The sequence below is a fragment of the Entelurus aequoreus genome, linkage group LG07 (genome assembly GCF_033978785.1).
Source record: "Entelurus aequoreus isolate RoL-2023_Sb linkage group LG07, RoL_Eaeq_v1.1, whole genome shotgun sequence".
NCBI lineage: Eukaryota > Metazoa > Chordata > Actinopteri > Syngnathiformes > Syngnathidae > Entelurus > Entelurus aequoreus.
Window position 1 is genome coordinate 56,574,769 of NC_084737.1, and position 19,711 is coordinate 56,594,479.

Genomic DNA, 19,711 nt, shown 5'->3' on the forward strand with positions numbered 1-19,711 from the left:
TAGACTGACCATGCGTCCTCTATTCCCCGGACATGTCTTCTTTTGCGGAGCTGTCCGGGCAGAGTTTCTTAAATGCCTCAAATGTCAGGCATTTTGAGATAGGGTTGCGTGTATTTTCAATGTACGTTCAGGGTAAAGAAGGGGTTAAAAACAAAACAAATTGTGCAAACGAAGCAGCATTCGTGAGGGAGGGGCAGAGACAGAAAGAGCGAGAGAGCGAGGGAGTGGATTGATTGATTGAGACTTTTATTAGTAGATTGCACAGTACAGTACATCCATCCATCCATTTTCTACCGCTTGTCCCTTTTTTGGGGTCGCGGGGGGTTGCTGGAGCCTATCTCAGCTGCATTCGGGCGGAAGGCGGGGTACACCCTGGACAAGTCGCCACCTCATCGCAGCAGTACAGTACATATTCCCTGCAATTGACCACTAAATGGTAACACCCGAATAAGTTTTTCAACTTGTTTAAGTCGGGGTCCACGTTAATCAATTTCTTTAAAACTGTCATTGCTCAAAACATAATATTGAATCAAAATCAATGTTACTATGAATTATTGACCTATCCAAGGTTCCGATTACTTCACATCAAATATTCCACTTTGAAAAATATTTTTGGTGGAAGATTTTGCATATTTTGTGTGTTTGCCATAAAAAACATAGTTTTGTTTGACAAAAAAAGGAGGAAAACAAACAAACAAAAAAACAACATAAAAAAAACTTAAACATTTTGAAATGAGGAATAGATCTGAAGTTGATGTAGATGCCAGAGATTTAAGTGTTAAATATAAAATGTATGTCTGCCCTGGCACACCATTATCATCATTTCATGACCCAAGCAAAACACTTTTTACACTTTTATACTGAAATAAATACACCTACAGCTTGTTAAATAAAAACATAGAAAAAACTACCAGCAGTGGTAATGATTAGATCCATGAAGGAAAGAAGAAAGTGAATGAATGTTTATAACTGATACATTTACATATGTATACAAATTAGTTTTCTTGTTTTCTTTTTTTAATGAATTAAGTAACGTTTATGACAACCTTTTTCCAAAACACAATATAGAATGTGAGATACAACAGGATAATGCATATGTTTATGTTGTTTTTTTTTCAAAATGCTTACAAAAAAGTGGGACCCCAAAAATTTACTGTAGGACCCCATTTTTATGACTTAAAGGGGTCCCTGCAACCCCATTTTGAAAAATCCTAGCGCTGATCAACAGATTGTATTATTCTCCAGTGCAATAACAGTACTGAAATGAAGGCTGAAAGGGCATTAATGGGAGCTTTAAAAAAAATTAAAAAAAATAAAGAAGTAACTAAATAGTTACTTTTCACAGTAACGCATGACTTTTTGGTGTGAGTAACTGAGTTAGTGACTGAGTTACTTTTGAAATAAAGTAAGAAGTAACTGTAACTAGTTACTGGTTTTCAGTAACTAACCCAACACTGAGGCCATGCAAACTTTACACAGAAAGACCCCGAGCCCGGGGATCGAACCCAGGACCTTCATAATGTGAGGCACATGCACTGTTCCACCGTGTTGCCCGTATATATATATGTGTGTGCAGGTACTTTTCCATCAACTCATCCTCACACACGGCAGCGGGGTGCAATGCGAAAATCTTGCCAGCAGATGGAGACATTTCCTGAGACAAAACATGATGTAAAAGGAGCGTGTGGTACTCAAGAGATTTATTAATCGTTCTCGTTGATTATACAAACTGTGGTAATCCCACATTTGATAATTTATGATTGTTTTAATTTATTTTACGAATTGATATGTTTTCTCTCAAAGCTGTTGGGCAATTGTGGTAGTGAAAATGCCTTTTTCCTCCAGCTGACAACAAGTGTCGTCCTGAGGAGTGCCTGTTGCTGGAGGACAGTGCAGCCACCGCCACCATTGCACCTCCATGATGCCCAACCGGCCGGAAGTGGACAAGATTGATTTCTCCTCGGCAGCCAAGGGAGGCTAAAAAATTACTAAACAAGGACAAGACAACGCAGAAAAGCAGACGACACGTCCATTCTTTCTTTTTTAAAGGCGAGGTGTCTGAAAATGTTGACATTTGTCATGTCCGTCAATCCTGTGGCAGAAAACGCCAACTATTCTCTCGGCAATGGGATGGTAAGTAGATGTCATCATCGACTTATTTTCAACACAGCAACACTTACTGTGAATATGTTTTATTGTGTAATCAATCAAGCCTTTAATATATTCATGTGTCATACATAAAGGAAGTTTATGTTTTAAAATGGATGTCTTTTGGCAGCTATGGCGCGTGGCCCCTCCATAAATCAACTAAATATCCCCCCAAAATGATCTCAAATATATTCAAATGAATTGTGAGGGAAACGACAGTTGTTTTTTATTTTTTATTTCATTGTATCTTGACTCAGCGAGGAGTACATGCTGGAGTTAATACTAACGACCACAAAATGGACGAAAAATCACCTGTCAGCAATCGTTGCTTCAGGCTGCCATACAGGCTTGTGGATAATAGCCTTGAATTAGGACAGGCTGTGTTGTCGTAGAACACAAATGGTCTATTTTTGGACGAATGTCTGCTGCCTTTTATAGATGTATTGTGAGCAAATAGGTACATCTGGCAAGGACACGCCCAGACTCATTCAGATCCATTCAGAGATTCTCTCACAACAAGATCCTATTGAAATATACAATACATAACCTTTTCAAACATATCATGTATAACCCTTTCAAATACTGGCTTGTCTTGTGTGCCACTTTTATTGTTTGTATGGGTTCCATGTTTATTCAGTACCTTGCTTTGAATCAATAGTTGTATTAAAAGGCATTGGGTCAGGTTATTTTTTTGTACATTTAACAACCAACAGTCTCTGCACAGAATAGATTCATCAATCACATTGCTCTGTTTAGCTCATTTTCTAAACAAAGGCATTCTATATTTTTGATTAACAACTATTATGCTAAATGAAAGTAAAAGAAAACATTTGGACATGTTGACCTAAATCAGGGGTAGGGAACCAATGGCTCTCGAGCCAGATGTGGCTCTTTTGATGACTGCATGTGGCTCTGAGATAAATCTTAGCTGACATTGCTGAACACGATAAGTAATGAATAATTCCACTGGTAGTCACAGTGTTAAAAATAACATTCAAAATATAAAACATTCTCATGCGTTTTATTCCACCCATCCGTCTTCTACCGCACCTGTTCAAGAAGTCGCATTAATGGTAAGAAGTATTTTAATTATAGGCTCCAGCACCCCCCGCAATCCCCGAAAATTGGATGTATGGATGGTTAGCTTCAGAATAACAATGTTATTAAAAAGAATAAGAGACTTATTATACTCTAAAAATGTTGGTCTTACTTAAAAATGCACGCATTTAGTTGTATTCAATATTAAAAAATATTATATGGCTCTCACGGAAATACATTTGAAAATATTTGGCTTTCATGGCTCTCTCAGCCAAAAAGGTTCCTGACCCCTGACCTAAATAGTCATTCTATTTGGCATTCTAGCATAGAGGTATCCAAAGTGTGGCCCAGGGACCATTTGCAGCCCGCTGCTCATGTGTATTTAACACAGATGGGAAAAAAACATGATGTATTTAAACATTATACAGAAAACACAGAAAAACAGTGTGTGGACCGATTCAATTTCAAACAACTTTATTAATCCTTCCATGGGCAATTCATTTTGAGCAGCAGGTTGTTAGGGTTCATAGCCTCCACATTAGGGATGTCCCGATCCAGGTTTTTGCACTTCCGATCCGATACCGATGTTGTTTTTGCACTTCCGATCCGATACCGATACTGGCCGATACTGGCCTATCCGAGCATGTATTAAAGTTTAAAGTTTTTTAGCCTTCTTAGTTGTCGGATTCATGTTGAAAAGGGTTTTAGTACTCTTGATAACAACTAGCCAGCTGAATTAGGTGAGTTTGAATAATACACAATGGTTGGTAACAAGAAACTAACCTGTTTATTCAAGGATAAACACAAAATAGACAACATTATACATGACTAACAGAAATGGCATCATTGAACAGTAAAAAATCGAACAGTATAAAGTGCAAATAATGCTGTAAACATTATTTAAAAAAGCAAAACACACAAACAACCTGAATGGGATAAAATGTCTATAACTCAGCATCAATACTTGTTCTTGAACAAGTGTAAACTTTTTTTTTTAAAAACTATCTACACACTCCCTTCAATTGTTTGCCCCCCCCGCCCCCTGACTGCAGTCCAAGCATAATGGGGAGATGTGTTGGATGGTGCGTCGAAAGCCCACTTTACTCACGAGAGATAACTGGCTCATCATCCAGAATTATTTCCTCGGCAATGACTCTAGTTATCCCCTGGGCTTTAGCACTGTTCAGTGGCAGTATGTCACGCTTCGGGAACTTTTCTGTCAGAGTTAGTTGGGTAGGACCTTTCTTTTTCTTTTCGTCAGTTTTCTTTAGAAATTCTTCATATTCTTTACGGTGGTATTTCGCCAAATGCTTGATCAGATTTGTTGTATTAAAATGTCTTACAACTTTACCACCACGCTTGACTTTATTGTGGCATGTTTTGCACTCCACCTCTTCATCTTTTTCGTTTTGTAGGGTAAAATAATCCCACACAGCTGACATTTTTACCGGTAACTTCCGCTCGCCTTTCGGAACCATGAACGGGCATCCGCTACCGATTAGGACGGTTAGGACACAGACCTGTGGTTGTGTTGAAGGTGTGCTGGAAAATGCGGAGCGGAAATTAGGGAGCAGCAGAAAAGTGGAATGTATTATTTAAATCGGTGCGTTGGAAAACACGGACCGGAATTTTTTTTAAAACTGGATCTGGATCGGCATTTTCCCATGCCTTGCGGATACGCATTTTTTGGCAAATATCGGCGGCCGATCCGATCCAAATATCGGATCGGGACAACCCTACTCCACATGGCCCACAATAAATAGTCAATAAATACATAGACAATACTACACACATCCGACAACAACATGGAGCTTAGAATGGATAATAATATACGAACAAAAAAACTGTCATGATCCGTTGCCCAGATCATGTTTTATTTTAGTATGACCCCGTTCGTTCTGTTTTCAGCACCCCTGGGTTTGTGTTTCTTAGTTGCCATGGGTGCTGATTATTTTCACTTGCCTCTGATTAGTGTTCGGGATGCTCACTTACTCCCTGGCACTAATCAGAGAGCTTTTTATCCCTGCCTTTCGCCACACTTGGTCTGGCTGTCTTGTTTGCGCCATGCAACAAGTTACATGTGTATACCTTTTGATTCCTATTCCTGTTCTAAGCTTCGCAATAGCTTCCCATACTATCGGCACACTTTTCTGTTTATTCTTGATTTGTATTTCCTGACTGATTTATGGTAAATAAATCATTGTCCTACCTGCACGGTGCCTCCGCCTTCTGCATCTTGGGGAAACGATCCGCGCATTAATATGTTACCCCGCCGTAACAAAAACATTGTGATTGCCTACTGTATAAGTAGAGATATGCAACCATATTGCTTTAAGGATTAAAATACATAAATAAATGACAGTAAAATAAAATAAATAATAAAAAGAACCATATGAAGAAATTAAGAATTTAGAAGGGTCAACTGTAAAGTGTAAACTAAAATGGCCAAATACCTGTGTTTTCAATATACAGTATAGTCTTTGATGATTTCTGCACATCCTTTTATGAAGAACATGTGAACAAATTTAAGATACTCATGTTCACAAGATTTGGCATGTTTTCCATTATGTTAAAACCTTAAAAAATCTAATTCAGTTGCCAAATTAATAATAGTAAAGAAGAACAAGAAAGAAACCATTTCAGGAGGGTCCCAATGTTCCCATACAACAAAGCTGAGCTGGAGGCTGATTTTTCTTAAATGTATTTAATACCCTAGCACAGGGGTCCCCCAACTTAGTGGAAGTTATTGCTTTATCAATGGGGTTGGGACCATCAGTTGGTGTTGTGAATGAGGAGGTGTGTCCAAACTATATATATTCCACCTGCGTCGATATTAGTAAATTGCAGATGTGGACAGACTCACCGCGTTCACCTCTTCCACAACAGCCTTCAAACACTTCTTTACAAACTCCCGATCCATTAATGCCTTTCCACAGCTTGCAATTAGTTTAGCTACCTTGAAGCTAGCGGACAGATGACAGGTTTGGTGTAGCATTGTACTCTCCTGGGCAGCAAATTCACGGTTTAACTTAGCCAGCTTTTCTCCCCTCACTTTGCCCAGCAAGCTCGCATGCTGCCCTCCGTGGCGAGTTTCATAGTGTGGGCGAATGTTAAATTATTTAAACACCGCCACTGTCTCTTTGCAGATTAGACAAACTGCCTTTTCCTTACACTGAACAAAAAAAAAGTCAAAACTCTGCACTCAGAATCTATTTTACGTTTCCCTAACGATTTCACAATTTTTTTCCCTCGCGCACTAATTGACTGAAAGAGCGTGCAGTGTCAGATGAGCGCGGTGATGATAATAAAAAAAATTGTTTTTTTCTTTTTTTCTTGGGAATTCCCGCGGCCCGGATTTTTGACGCTGGCGGGCCGTAGCATGCCCGCAGGCCGTAGTTTGGGAACTACTGCCCTAGCATATCTTGAAACACATACTGATTTTAGAATATTTTACGGTATTAAAATGTAAAGAATATCCAAGTGTCTCCATCACACTTAGATATTTCTAGGTATGCAGCCCTAAGTATAGAAAATGTTTGGGCACTTCTTATGTTAGCACCTTCTTCTAGCATTTCAACACACTGTTTTTCATTCAAATGCTTTTAAAATGCCTAAATATTATATATAAGTGCTGACTGTCAAATTATTTATTTTTAAATCAGATGAATCAGACTTGAATTTGGATTAATCATGACTAATCACAAGTATTTACTCGCTTGCATAATTTAAATCAACTTTTAAAACGACCCCAATATTTTGATACAAAAACCTTACAGAAACCTTTTTGAATGAAAGTCAAGTCTGGCTGGAGTTTGAAGTTAAATTTGCCAGCAAGCACACCAATCAGAGTAACCTGATAATTGACCGTGAAGATATCTGCTTTGCCTTCCAGATAACCATTTGCACACTGTAAGAAATTTCACCATTTAATTACAGTAACCTACTAGCAGCTAATGGTTCCAGTATAAAACAGTTTTTCTACAGCACACATACTGTGATTTATCACTACAGTTTATAACTATAAAAGGTATCACAGTACTGTGCTGTATCAAATATACGCTTCACAGCATAATACTGTCATCTGTTTAGCGGCATTACACTGTTATTTTAGTGTATCTACTGTAATATCCATGGACAGTTAATTACAGTAAAATAATTGTAAGCACTATAGACTGAGCTTTACAGTATAATGCCACTAGAAGTTAATGAGTTGAACTTTTAATTTTTCAAAATCAAAACCCCTGCAATCTGCTGGCATACAAATGACTGGAGAAATGGCCTTGCAAGTTTATGCTTTTAGTAACCAATTATTTTAAAGCGCATCAAATACATTCAATGTACATTTAGTGCATTCTTCTTATTTTCAGTGAAGTATTTTAACATTTAGAACAATGTTAAGCAATTATAGCATCAGAACAGTCCATAGAACTAGATAATCAAAATTAAAATGTCCATTTAGATACCCCCCACCAAAACACCCCCACACCCCCAAACATAGTGCCTCTGTTGCACCATCCGAGAGAGCACACACATTTTATATTAACATTTTAACATTTAAAACAATGCTAAGCAACTCCTGCAATCTGAACAAACGATGGCATCAGAGAACGCGGTCCGTACATCCAGATAACGATCAAAATGAAGATGTCCATTTGGATATGATGTTAACATCCCCCCCACACACACCTCCATACATAGTGCCTCTGTTTCACCATCAGAGAGGGCACACACATGTTCAATGAACATTTTAACATTTAGAACAAAACATAAGTTAGGATCATGTGCAATAGAAAAATTTGTAAAACAAAACTGAACTGCAGAATTGACTAAACTTAACTGAACAGGACATACCCAGTGTTCAGTTGTCGACTTCATTTCAAACTGGAGACAAATAACTGAACACGAGTCCAGTGTTTAGTTGTCGGCTACATAAAGCCCCACTCAAAGTCTGTGAGATTTTTTATAAGGGTGGCTACATGAAGATTTACAGTTGCTGCCTTTTTCTGGACCAGCTTCCCGGTCTTCTTGGACACCACCTTTCCCTGGCTAGCCTTTGTTCCTCTCTCAGGGTTAATGCCAATGAATCGCCTAAAAAACAGAGAAAGCATATAAGATATACTGTTGTGATTGAAGATTACTTGCAGTCGATTCAGAACTCCCCTCACATTGTTAATTTATGAATATGCACTGCACAATTTTAGGATATATGTGAGCCTATACCATAACCACAGCTGTAGATGAGTGAATGGTCTAAAACCCATTAGGACAAATTCAGAGAGGAAGGCAATGCTAAAGCCTCTTCAATCCCTCTCTCTATTTATGTATTTCTCTCTGTCTATCCTCTGCCATCTTTTGATAGCACATTTATAATTCCTTCATTGGCAGACAAAACAACAATGTAATGACATTGTGTATCTGGCATATTATTACATAGGAGCATGCAACATGGATACTTCTTAGACACGTTTACATATTTACCTCTGCCTAGGAGGTTATGTTTTTGTTGATGTTAGTGCATTTTCAAAATTTGGAAACAGCTCAAACGGATTTTGATCATATATTCGCACAAGGTGTGTATCCAGATAAAGAACAGATTGTTAGATTTTGGTGGAGACCCGGATCACTGTCTGGGTCCAGTATTTTCTTTTTAAGGATTCTGCCAGAGACCCCACTGTTATAAGCTGTGATAGAGGCTAAGAGCCAGAAGGAGTCCCCAGCGCACTAGAAAATAATTTCCTACCTAAGGTCATATCTGGACACACCAAAACCTCGCTGCCAGTGACCCTATTGTGGTGGTCTGCACTCTCCACATGCTTTTCTAGTTTGTTATGTAGTGTTTTGGAAACTTACTTACTGTAATACAACTTAATCTGTTGTAATGCATGCCAAAAAACAACAACAAAAGGCACGGTATCAAAAGAGGGAGGGCAGAGACAGATTCATTCTCTTCACCTGGCTTTATGTCCATGTCAAAGCACAACCCGCCTCATTTTGGTAACCATGTTGGTCGACTGCATTGTTCAGACTGGTTGGAACAAGTTGCATAAAGATGAGGTAGCTGTGGTTTGAGATGCTGATATGTTTGACAGACTTAGGTCTGGTGGCCAGAAAGAATTACTTTGGATCAAAAAACATTTAATGTGGTAAAAATTCATTCACTCTGAATCCAGCATCACACTTTGGATGAACATGCCATCTTCAACTTGCTATCAAAAGAAACATATGTAATAAGAAGGTCCACAAAGGAACAGAAGAGTCATTGATTTAAGGCACAAAATTGGGGAAATGACAAGTCAAATTCCTGAACAGAGGTGAGAAAAGGGGCAAAATATCCTAACAGTATTTAACAGTATCAAGAGGATTTACCTTTGAACAAATTCCAATGTCTGAGCACCTTCATCTTGGTATTGCAAGTTGAACACATAGTAGGTGGCAAGAAGGGCAGCAAGCCCTGAGATGAAGCTAGGTTGGACGCCTTCGCAGATGACATCACCTTCCATGCTGATCATCCAACGTTTTATTGTGACTTTGTCACCAGCAACTGGTACAGTCAAGAAATGCAGTTTATGTTCCTAAACAGTATCCAATATGGGTAGCATTTTAAAGGTATTTGGAATGGCCACCTCACACCCAAGAATATATCGCTCTCTCTTTACTCTGTTTACATCTAGTCTCCTAAGGTGTACTGCTGCAAATCATTACTTTCCAATGTTCGGAATGACAAAAACAACAGTGATACAAATACATCCGCAGGAGAGCATAGTATACATATGTTTAGGACAAACAGACTTATGTTCTGCGCTCCATGAGACACTTACTTACCCAACAGTATCAGTCGTGGACTGGTCGGGAGGGTCAGTGTCCGCTCCACATCGGCTGCAGTGGCAGACATCTGTAGAAAAAATAGGTCACCATGATGACTTGTGACAAAATATAACATGGCAGTTGGGAGCATCATTTAATTAAAATGTAAGAATACAATATTTCTGCATAATTTGGTGGGTAAGAGATTGAAAAACAATAACAAAAAAAACATTGAATTCTAGAATATTCATAATAGTAATTTAGATGTTTGTATGCTTTTGTAGCTTAAAGGCCTACTGAAACCCACCACTACCGACCACGCAGTCTGATAGTTTATATATCAATGATGAAATCTTAACATTGCAACACATGCCAATACGGCCGGGTTAACTTATAAAGTGCAATTTTAAATTTCCCGCAAAATTTCCTGTTGAAAACGTCTTTGGATGATGACGTATGCGCGTGACGTAACCAGTGAAACGCAAGTATCGGTACCCCATTGAATACAATACAAAATAGCTCTGTTTTCATCTCATAATTCCACAGTATTTTGGACATCTGTGTTGGTGAATCTTTTGCAATTTGTTTAATGAACAATGAAGACTGCAAAGAAGAAAGTTGTAGGTGGGATCGGTGTATTAGCGGCGGACTACAGCAACACAACCAGGAAGACTTTGACTCGGATAGCAGACGCGCTAGCCGACGCTAGCCACCGACCGCACGGATGATTGTGGTGAAGTCCTTCGTCCTTCCGTCGATCGCTGGAACGCAGGTGAGCGCGGGTGTTGATGAGCAGATGAGAGCTGGTTGGCGTAGGTGGAGCGCTAATGTTTTTATCATAGCTCTGTGAGGTCCCGTTGCTAAGTTAGCTTCAATGGCGTCGTTAGCAACAGCATTTTTAAGCTTCGCCAAGCTGGAAAGCATTAACCGTGTATTTACATGTTCATGGTTTAATAGTATTGTTGATTTCCTGTCTATCCTTCCAGTCAGGGGTTTATGTATTTTGTTTCTATCTGCATTTGAGCCTGGTGCTATCACGTTAGCTCCGTAGCTAAGTTAGCTTCAATGGCGTCGTTAGCAACAGCATTTTTAAGCTTCGCCAAGTTGGAAATTATTAACCGTGTATTTACATGTCCACGGTTTAATAGTATTGTTGATCTTCTGTCTATCCTTCCAGTCAGTGGTTTATTTATTTTGTTTCTATCTGCATTTGAGCCCGATGCTATCACGTTAGCTCAGTAGCTAAAGAGCTTCGTCGATGTATTGTCATGGAGATAAAAGTCACTGTGAATGTCCATTTCGCGTTCTCGACTCTCATTTTCAAGAGGATATGGTATCCGAGGTGGTTTAAAATACAAATCTGTGATCCACAATAGAAAAAGGAGAGAGTGTGGAATCCAATGAGCCAGCTTGTACCTAAGTTACGGTCAGAGCGAAAAAAGATACGTCTTGCACTGCATTCTAGTCCTTCACTCTAACGTACCTCATCCACAAATCTTTCATCCTCGCTCAAATTAATGGGGTAATCTTCGCTTTCTCGGTCCGAATCTCTCTCGCTGCTGGTGTAAACAATAGGAAAATATGAGCAGTCCTTCCTCCGGTGTCGTCACGCTACTTCCGGTAGGGCAAGGCTTTTTTTTATCAGAGACCAAAAGTTGCGAACTTTATCGTCGTTGTTCTATACTAAATCCTTTCAGCAAAAATATGGCAATATCGCGAAATGATCAAGTATGACACATAGAATGGATCTGCTATCCCCGTTTAAATAAAACAATTTCATTTCAGTAGGCCTTTAATAGTGCTAAACTTACATCTGCAAGGAGTATCAGTGCATCTCTCATCAAAATAGGCTATCAACAGCTGGATGATACGAAGAGTCAACTCCCCATCTTCATCCACAGGAAGGGTAGAGTGAGCATTATGGTTCTTAGCTTTTGTTCTGAAATACATCTCTACTCTTTGTCCACATTCTTCAATGGATAGCTCCAAGGCACGCAAAAAGCTGATGTCAGTTAATAACTCAAGGTGATCCAAGATACTCCTTTGGGTGAAAAGGAAAGGCCACTGGTTTCCTAAATCATCAAGTGAAGGCACTGGGGTTGTATTGATTTGGTTGCGCTGAAGACAGAATGTTGCTTTCATAAGGTTGACTACTTCTGCCCCTTCACCTCCGTGAACACCTTCACGCTTGTATATTTCACATAGTTGTTGCCGCTTCTGTTCCACTGTGTCACTGGTTTCTTCAGGTGGAAGTTCTGGCTGAAAGTGTGGGCATCCATAATAATTACTTGGCCTACGCATTTGTCCAAACCGCCTTTTTGTTCTGAGTGGTTTGGTTGTTCCTTCACGATTGATGTTCTCAATGCGTGTTTTCATTTGAGTGAGGAAGTGAGGAATGAAGTAAAACCTCCACTAATGATGGCACCTTCTGGTGTCATATCAGCAAAACTACATGGGTACTGCTTAACAATTTTTTGGCAGATTACGAGACACTCATTGCGCGTTGGATTAGCCTCATACCTTCTCATTTCATCCACAAGGATTCTAATCATTTGGCGTCGCTTGTCAGGAGCAGGTCTCCTGCTGTTGGCGATAGCTGACTGCACTTCATTAGGCATTTTATCCCATGGGACTTGAAAGGTTTCATGCCATTTACTGGATATTATGGCGGGCTGGCTTACTCTACTCTGAGAACAAGGTGATGAAGCTGGTGAAGAGCTTGACAAGGGCGAAAAGCCAGCCAGTGAAGATGAAGAGGAGCAAGGCAATGGACTGGAGAGCAAAGACAGACTTCCGCCTGCAGACTTTTGATGTGCCAAGTCATCTGGCAAGGGGTGGAGATCAAGCACGACTGTTGTAGTTTCTAAAACGCATAGAAATAAAGCAAAATGTATACATCACTACATTCAAAATTTCTCCCATATGCGTGCATGGCAATTCAAACAATTTTGGGAGAACTGTAGAATATCTGACAGGTGCAAATCTCTACTCGAATGTATTCATTCTATGTCAAATGGGTGTTATTCTTTCTCAACAATTACTGTAGCTTTAACTAGATGGGAGAACTACAAACACAAGATTGATAGTTACCCATTTTGAATGCCTCCAGAAGTTTCCTTTGCTGGATAACAGGCAAGAGGTCTCTGATCTCATCCTGCTCTACATACTTGAGGTCTGCTTTTGATTCCACACCTGAGCTTTTCAGTGTTGAGACGACCAGTTGTACAATATCCTCAGACAGGTTGGGTAAAGTCCTGAGGATGATGACTTTTATTTCCTCACAGATGGATGACATGAATCTAGAATATAGTGACTGAATGGTGAAGAATTAGTGAGGACACGCCCCCAAAAAAATATTCAGGCAGTGAGTAGTAATCAGTAATAAGCAGCTCTGCTTGACTAACACAGAAGTAGGTTTCCTGCATACGTGTATTGTGGTTGACGAACAGCCTGATATACCTCAGTGATAAAATACACTGTTACATTTTTATGAATGACAACCTTTTTAATTTTTCCTACAAGGCCATCATCATTATGACCTATAACAACAAACATGTTGCTCTTATATGTTGTCCCTTTCACAGTCTCGTGATGACTAATGAGGGTATTTTGAGGATCAAAGTTAAGATGAGCAATTGACTGTCTCATCTTTTTATTGTAGTCTCCCACAATAAGTTCAGTTCCCTTCTCTACCTCAACAGATGATGGAAACAGGGTCCCAGAACTTAGAAATGATTGCAAAAGCTGGTGTCTTCCAGCAAGGGTTCCACAGACATTTTTTAAGTTATGCAGCTTTCTTGCACACTGTTTGAAGTAAGTATGCTTACTTTCAAATCGTAATGTCCAAAGACGGATGAGTGGCCCAAATTGAACAAGGAGTTCTGGATAATGATTCAGGTAGTGATGTTTATGCTTAAGTGGATCATCCGTAAAAGTTTGCATTCTGGCTTGTAAATACTCCTCTATTAGAACTCTTAAATATGCTACCTGGCCTGTGGAAATGGTTGGAGCACAAACAAGCTCCACAATTTTCCTCAGCTGTAAAATTAGCTGCCATACCTCACTGTCTTGAGAGCTTTTTATTTTATCACCAATCAATACTGGCAACATTCTCAGAAAACACCAATTCTGAACTGCATGTCCAGAAAGTTTTCTAGTCCCTGTGCTCATCTCACAAGTTTGCTATTGGCATCATTACCCAAATATTTAAACTGGTTTATGCGCCGATTCAGTTCAACATAAGTAAACTCTTTTTCATTTGAAACAAGGTGGTTCAGATATAATGCTAAATCAGTTGAGACAATACCCTCAAAGAGATCATGGCCAAGACAAGGAGGCAATCCAGGCTCATTGAAAATCGAGTTAAATTGAATGCCACAACAGGCACTTGCTTCTTCCACATTATGACTCAGACAATCAATATATTTTTGATACGACTGTGGGGTGCGGTCAGGGCCCTTGGCCAGAGGATATGCCAGAAATGCTTCCCGGTTAATCTCACAATATCTGCAATTTTTTTTTTTTTTTTTTTTTTCTTTCATAAAGAAATACAATCATGTGTGCTTACGGACTGTATACCTGTGGACTGTATTGATCTATATTGATATATAATGTATATATTGTGTTTTTTATGTTGATTTAATAAAAAATAAAAGTAAAAATATATATATGTTTTTATTTTTATTTTAATTTTTTTTAATTTTTTTGTGCGGTCCGGTACCAATCGGTATATATATATATAAAGCAATTCAAACAGAAAATGACACATCAAGGTACAAGTGACTGTGATTGCACGGGAATTACCTTGTTATCAAAAACACACCAGTAGTATGGATTTAGCTGCGGCGGCCAGGTGATTGTATAGCTGGAGGAGGCAGCAGGCTATCGCTCGTCCATCCATCGGTACTTGGCAACTTCAGAGTTATGATGTGCGGAATGATACTTGACTATCGATAAAAGGAGTGCCAGATCTTTATGCTCTAGAATTGATTTTCAAATCAAAATGTCGATACTTTGATAGTACATGTTTTGAGGTGAAATATCATTAACAGCAAAACAATGGGAAGTACTATTGAAATCTTGTATAAATGACACGATTTTGTGGGAACTCATTTTTCTTCCACCTGGGTACGTGTTATGCGTGAGAGCAGCAGATCGTGCGAAATGAAGCTCGGTTGGACAAATTGTGGGCGGACCCAAGAAACAAGTCTGAAAAATACTGAATTATACTGTAGGTTGTGCAGTAGCTTACTACTGGTCGATATTTTTTGTAAAATGCAACAAAATGTACAGTACTTAACTGCATTTAAGAAGAACAGTATATAACTGTAGTTTTTTTTGTATTTTTACAGTAATTTCTTACAGTGCAGGTAAGGTAAAAGAGCATGCAGGGTCAAAATAAATTGCGTGATGATGATTAATGCAATAATTTTTTGGGATCAATCACATGAGTGAACTCATGTTATTTTTGATAGCCCTATATATATATATATATATATATATATGTATATATATATATATATATATATATATATATATATATATATATATATATATATATATATATATATATATATATATATATATTGTTGCGTTGACCAGCATTCCTCCAATGGGGAATTCAAATTGCTAGTCTCTCCCAGATTCTTTATATGGCAATACGCTGATGTTTATATTCAATCTCCAGGCAATAGTTGGTATTTTGTAGTTTATTCTCAAAGCTTAGAGGACAAACCTGAGACCAACCCAGCACCCAAGCGTTCCCTAGCCCGGTCCAGATCGGTCTACCAAAACCCCGGAACTCCTGTCTACTTCCTCCTTCTCCTGTCCCCCCCACCTGCTGTTTCCCCAGTCTAGCTGTGCTCCTTATCTTAGGAATGTAATGGCAGTCTCAACAAAGACAGCGCTCTGACTCTAACCAAAGACACTCGAATCCAAGCACTTTGTACCACACGATACATTAGCTGATGTAAATATGACTATAGGTGTTTTTAGAAAGAAGTAACACTTAAATATTGATATGCTTCTAACAAGTGTAACAAACGCACCCAAGTTCCCCGGGTGTCTTTGCCACTACGCATTTAAGGAGTCACGGGTGGGACCTGATATTCAGCTGGGAATGATTAATACATTAAATAAACACAAGACATGTATAACTATCAGCCACAAAACGAACAGGCTTATATTTAATATGCCACAAATTAATCCCGCATAGCAAACAACTCCCCCCTCCCGTCCATATAACCCGCCAATTTAAATCAAACACCCACACAACACACTCAATCCCACAGCCCAAAGTTCATACAACACATATATTTCCCCAAAGTCCCAAAAGTTACGTACGTGACATGCACGTACCGCGACATGCACGTATGGGCAAGCGATGAAATGTTTGAAAGCCGCAGCAGTGTACTCACGGTACCGAGACTGCGCATCCAACTCAAAGTCCTCCTGGAAAGAGTCTCTGTTCTCCCGGTTCTCCACAGGCCAATGGAAAGCACACCAAAAATGTCAAAAAGGAGGATTAATCCATGAAGTGGCTCCGTGGTAAAAAACGCTGTGTCTGACAGGTGCTCCAGGTGGATTGTGACGTCACTTTCCGCTTCCGCCCGGTCTGATAGAACCAGATGCCTTTTATATCCCCACATATTATTTACGTACATATTTAATATTAACATGATTATTAAATACGCCTGTAACAGTTTATAATAAGTAAATGGATGACATAATAAGTATATATATATATATTTATTTTCCCAGCTGAGCACAAGTTAACTGTGACTGGCAATTTATTATATATATAACGATGGACCCCTATGGCCATTACATCCCCCCCCCCCCCCCCAGCCAGCGGCTTATGGGGACCATAATAGGGTTTCATGTTTACCACATTAATAGTATCCATCTTACACTTATCAGTCAACCAACGAATACTGTAATTTACAGTACCCAACTTCTTCTCTACCCGCACAGGCCCTAACCATCTGGGTGCTAGTTTGGCAGAGAATTTACTTGAAGCTTTGGAAAGTGGGTGCGCCCTAATCCAGACCAGAACCCCAACTACAAAGTGTATATCTTTGTGTCGTGCATTATAATATCTGGCTTGTCGAGCTTTGGACGCGCCTACAAGTCTCTCCACTTCCTCCTTTAGGTGTGTGTGTGTAAGTATGGTGTGATATGCAGATGTGTGTGGTGGTGGAGCTTTGTGCACCAGTCGTTCCAGGGGTCCCATCAGATCCCGCCCGAGAGTCAACCTGGCAGGGGTTGAACCAGTCGTCTCATGGACAGCGGTGTTAAGGGCAAACCGGAATTCAGGCAGCCATTTATCCCAGTCCTGATGATGGTTCCCTACAAAGGCGGCAATCATGGTCTTGAGGGTGCGATTGACTCGTTCTGTCATGTTGGTTTGTGGGTGGTAAGCTGTGGTTAGTTTATGGGTTACCCCCCAGGATTCGCACAGACGGGACATCAGTTGGCTTGTGAACTGTGGCCCTCGGTCAGACACAAGATATGTGGGAACTCCCCAGCGAGTGAAAATGTCATTTTTGAGAATTTGGCAGACCTTGGGAGTTTTGGCGTCTTTCAGGGCAAAAAGCTCTACCCACTTGGAGTAGTAGTCCACCACCACCATCAGTACAGAGTTCCGGTCCTTACTGAGGGGAAAAGGTCCCATGAAGTCCACTCCCAGCATTTCTCCTGGGGCGTTGACGGTAGAGGACTGGAGTTGCCCAGCTGGCTTGTCGTTGGGGTTTTTGTATTGTTGACAAGTCCTGCATGCTTGGACGTGACTCCAGACGTCTTTCCTTACTGTCGGCCACCAAGCTACTTCCAGAATCTTCAAGAGCGTCTTCATTCTCCCCAGATGTCCTCCGAATGGACTGTCATGAAAGTAGGCCAGGAACTGCGGCACCAGAGACAATGGCACTACCAGCTGATAATTGAAGCCGCCATACTTAGATGGTACTCCCCGGTACCACACCCCTTGCTGAAGTTGATAGTGGATCCGGCCAGGTGTAGGTTTGTCAACAGAAGGTCCACATTCCAGACATGTTGTATCAGTTTTTTGAGCCTCAGAAAGATCTTGCAGTGTGCTGGGGAGATCTGACCAGTAGGTTTTCGGAACAACAAGGCAAATCTTCCCTTCTGGTGATTGGGGTGCCCGTGACAATGCATCCGGTACCACATTGCAGCAGCCCTTCTTGTAATGGACTCTGAATGTGAATCCCTGGAGTCTCAGCGTCCATCGTGTAAGTCGGGACGAAGTCTTAGGGCAGTTGAATGCCCAGGCAAGAGCACTGTGGTCCGTGAAGACATCAAAAGTTGTTCCCTCGAGGAAATGTCTCCACTTCTCAACTGCCCACACCACAGCCAAGCACTCTTTTTCGGCAGTGGAGTAGCGGACTTCAGCTCCTTGGAGCGCTCTGGAGGCAAAGGCAGTTGGCCGTTCTTCACCTTCAAGGCGTTGCATCAGGACCGCGCCGAGGCCCAAGTCACTGGCATCACCGTGAACCTGGAAACTGATTTGTGGATGGGGCTGAGCAAGCACTGGTGGAGACTGTAAAAGGGATTTGAGGTGGTCGAAGGCCTCCTGGCAGGTAGGACTCCACTCCCAAGGAACGTCCTTCTTTTTTAGTTGGTTTAGAGGAGATGAAATGTCGGCCAGCCTGGGGATGAACTTGTGGTACCAGCCGACCATTCCAAGAAACCTCTGAAGACTCTTCAGGTCTGTGGGAGGGGTATATGCAGTTATTGCTGATATTTTTTCCGGATCTACTTCCACTCCTTTGCCGGATATTAGGTGTCCAAGGAAGGTGAGCTGATCTTGAAGCAGGTGGCATTTCTTGATGTTGAGAGTAAGGTTTGCTTGTTGTAATTTTGCAAACACCACTTCAAGGTCAAGCAGGTGTTGTTCTTCTGTTTGTGAAAACACAATGATGTCATCAATGTACATGAAACAGATCCTTCCCCTAAGCTCACCCAGAACTGTCTCCATTAAACGCTGGAAGGTCGCCCCAGCATTGCGCAGTCCAAATGGCATGACTTTAAATTGATATAGGCCCATATGTGTGATCATGGCAGTCTTTGGCTTGCTATCCTCATCCATGGCAACCTGCCAGTAGCCACTCTGCAGGTCAAGGGAGCTGAAATATTTTGCGCCTTGCAACGACTCCAGGATCTCATGTATGAGGGGCATGGAATAGGCGTCATGCTGGGTTTTGGCGTTCAAGCCCCTGTAGTCCACACAGAATCGGGGTGTTCCGTCCTTCCTGGGTGTCAGAACAACAGGAGAGGCCCACGGAGATGTTGATGGCTCTATCACTACAGTGCTGATCATTTTTTTATTTGTTCTTCGATTATTTCTTGTTTTTGACTGGACACTCTGTAAGCCCGCTTCCTCACAGGCATCTCATCCATGGTGGTGATTTGATGTTTAATTACCCTGGTGGCCCCAGTAGTCTCAGTCCACACAGTTGGCCACTTCTGCAGCAGTGGTCGTACCACCTCAGGTTGGGATTCGAGGAGGGGGATGGCAGACTGATTAACTGGGGGTTCTTCATTTATGGCCATGTAAAAATTAACGGAGGGACCAGGGTGAGACCAGTGAAGCATTTCTCAGCCTTTGGGGAGAAATTTGAATTCTCTCCCTCCGGGCATGACATACCTCCTGAGATGAGGTTTGAGTACCATTTGTGATGAGGTCATGAAGTCGAGACCTAGCAAC

At 40.7% G+C, this 19,711-nt stretch overlaps 1 protein-coding gene across 2 annotated transcripts in view; it reads left to right on the forward strand.

The window, feature by feature from the left end:
- Window positions 1–1,660: 1,660 nt before the first annotated feature.
- Window positions 1,661–19,711, forward strand: part of scn1lab (sodium channel, voltage-gated, type I like, alpha b) — a 123,465-nt gene continuing 105,414 nt past the window's right edge. The window contains exons 1-2 of one of the 2 annotated variants that reach the window (XM_062054040.1): window positions 1,661–1,734; window positions 1,846–2,133. The gene's annotated coding sequence lies outside the window, so the exon portion shown is untranslated. Of the gene's footprint in view, window positions 2,134–19,711 lie in introns of both variants that reach the window. The other variant, XM_062054037.1, reaches the window with a different exon arrangement.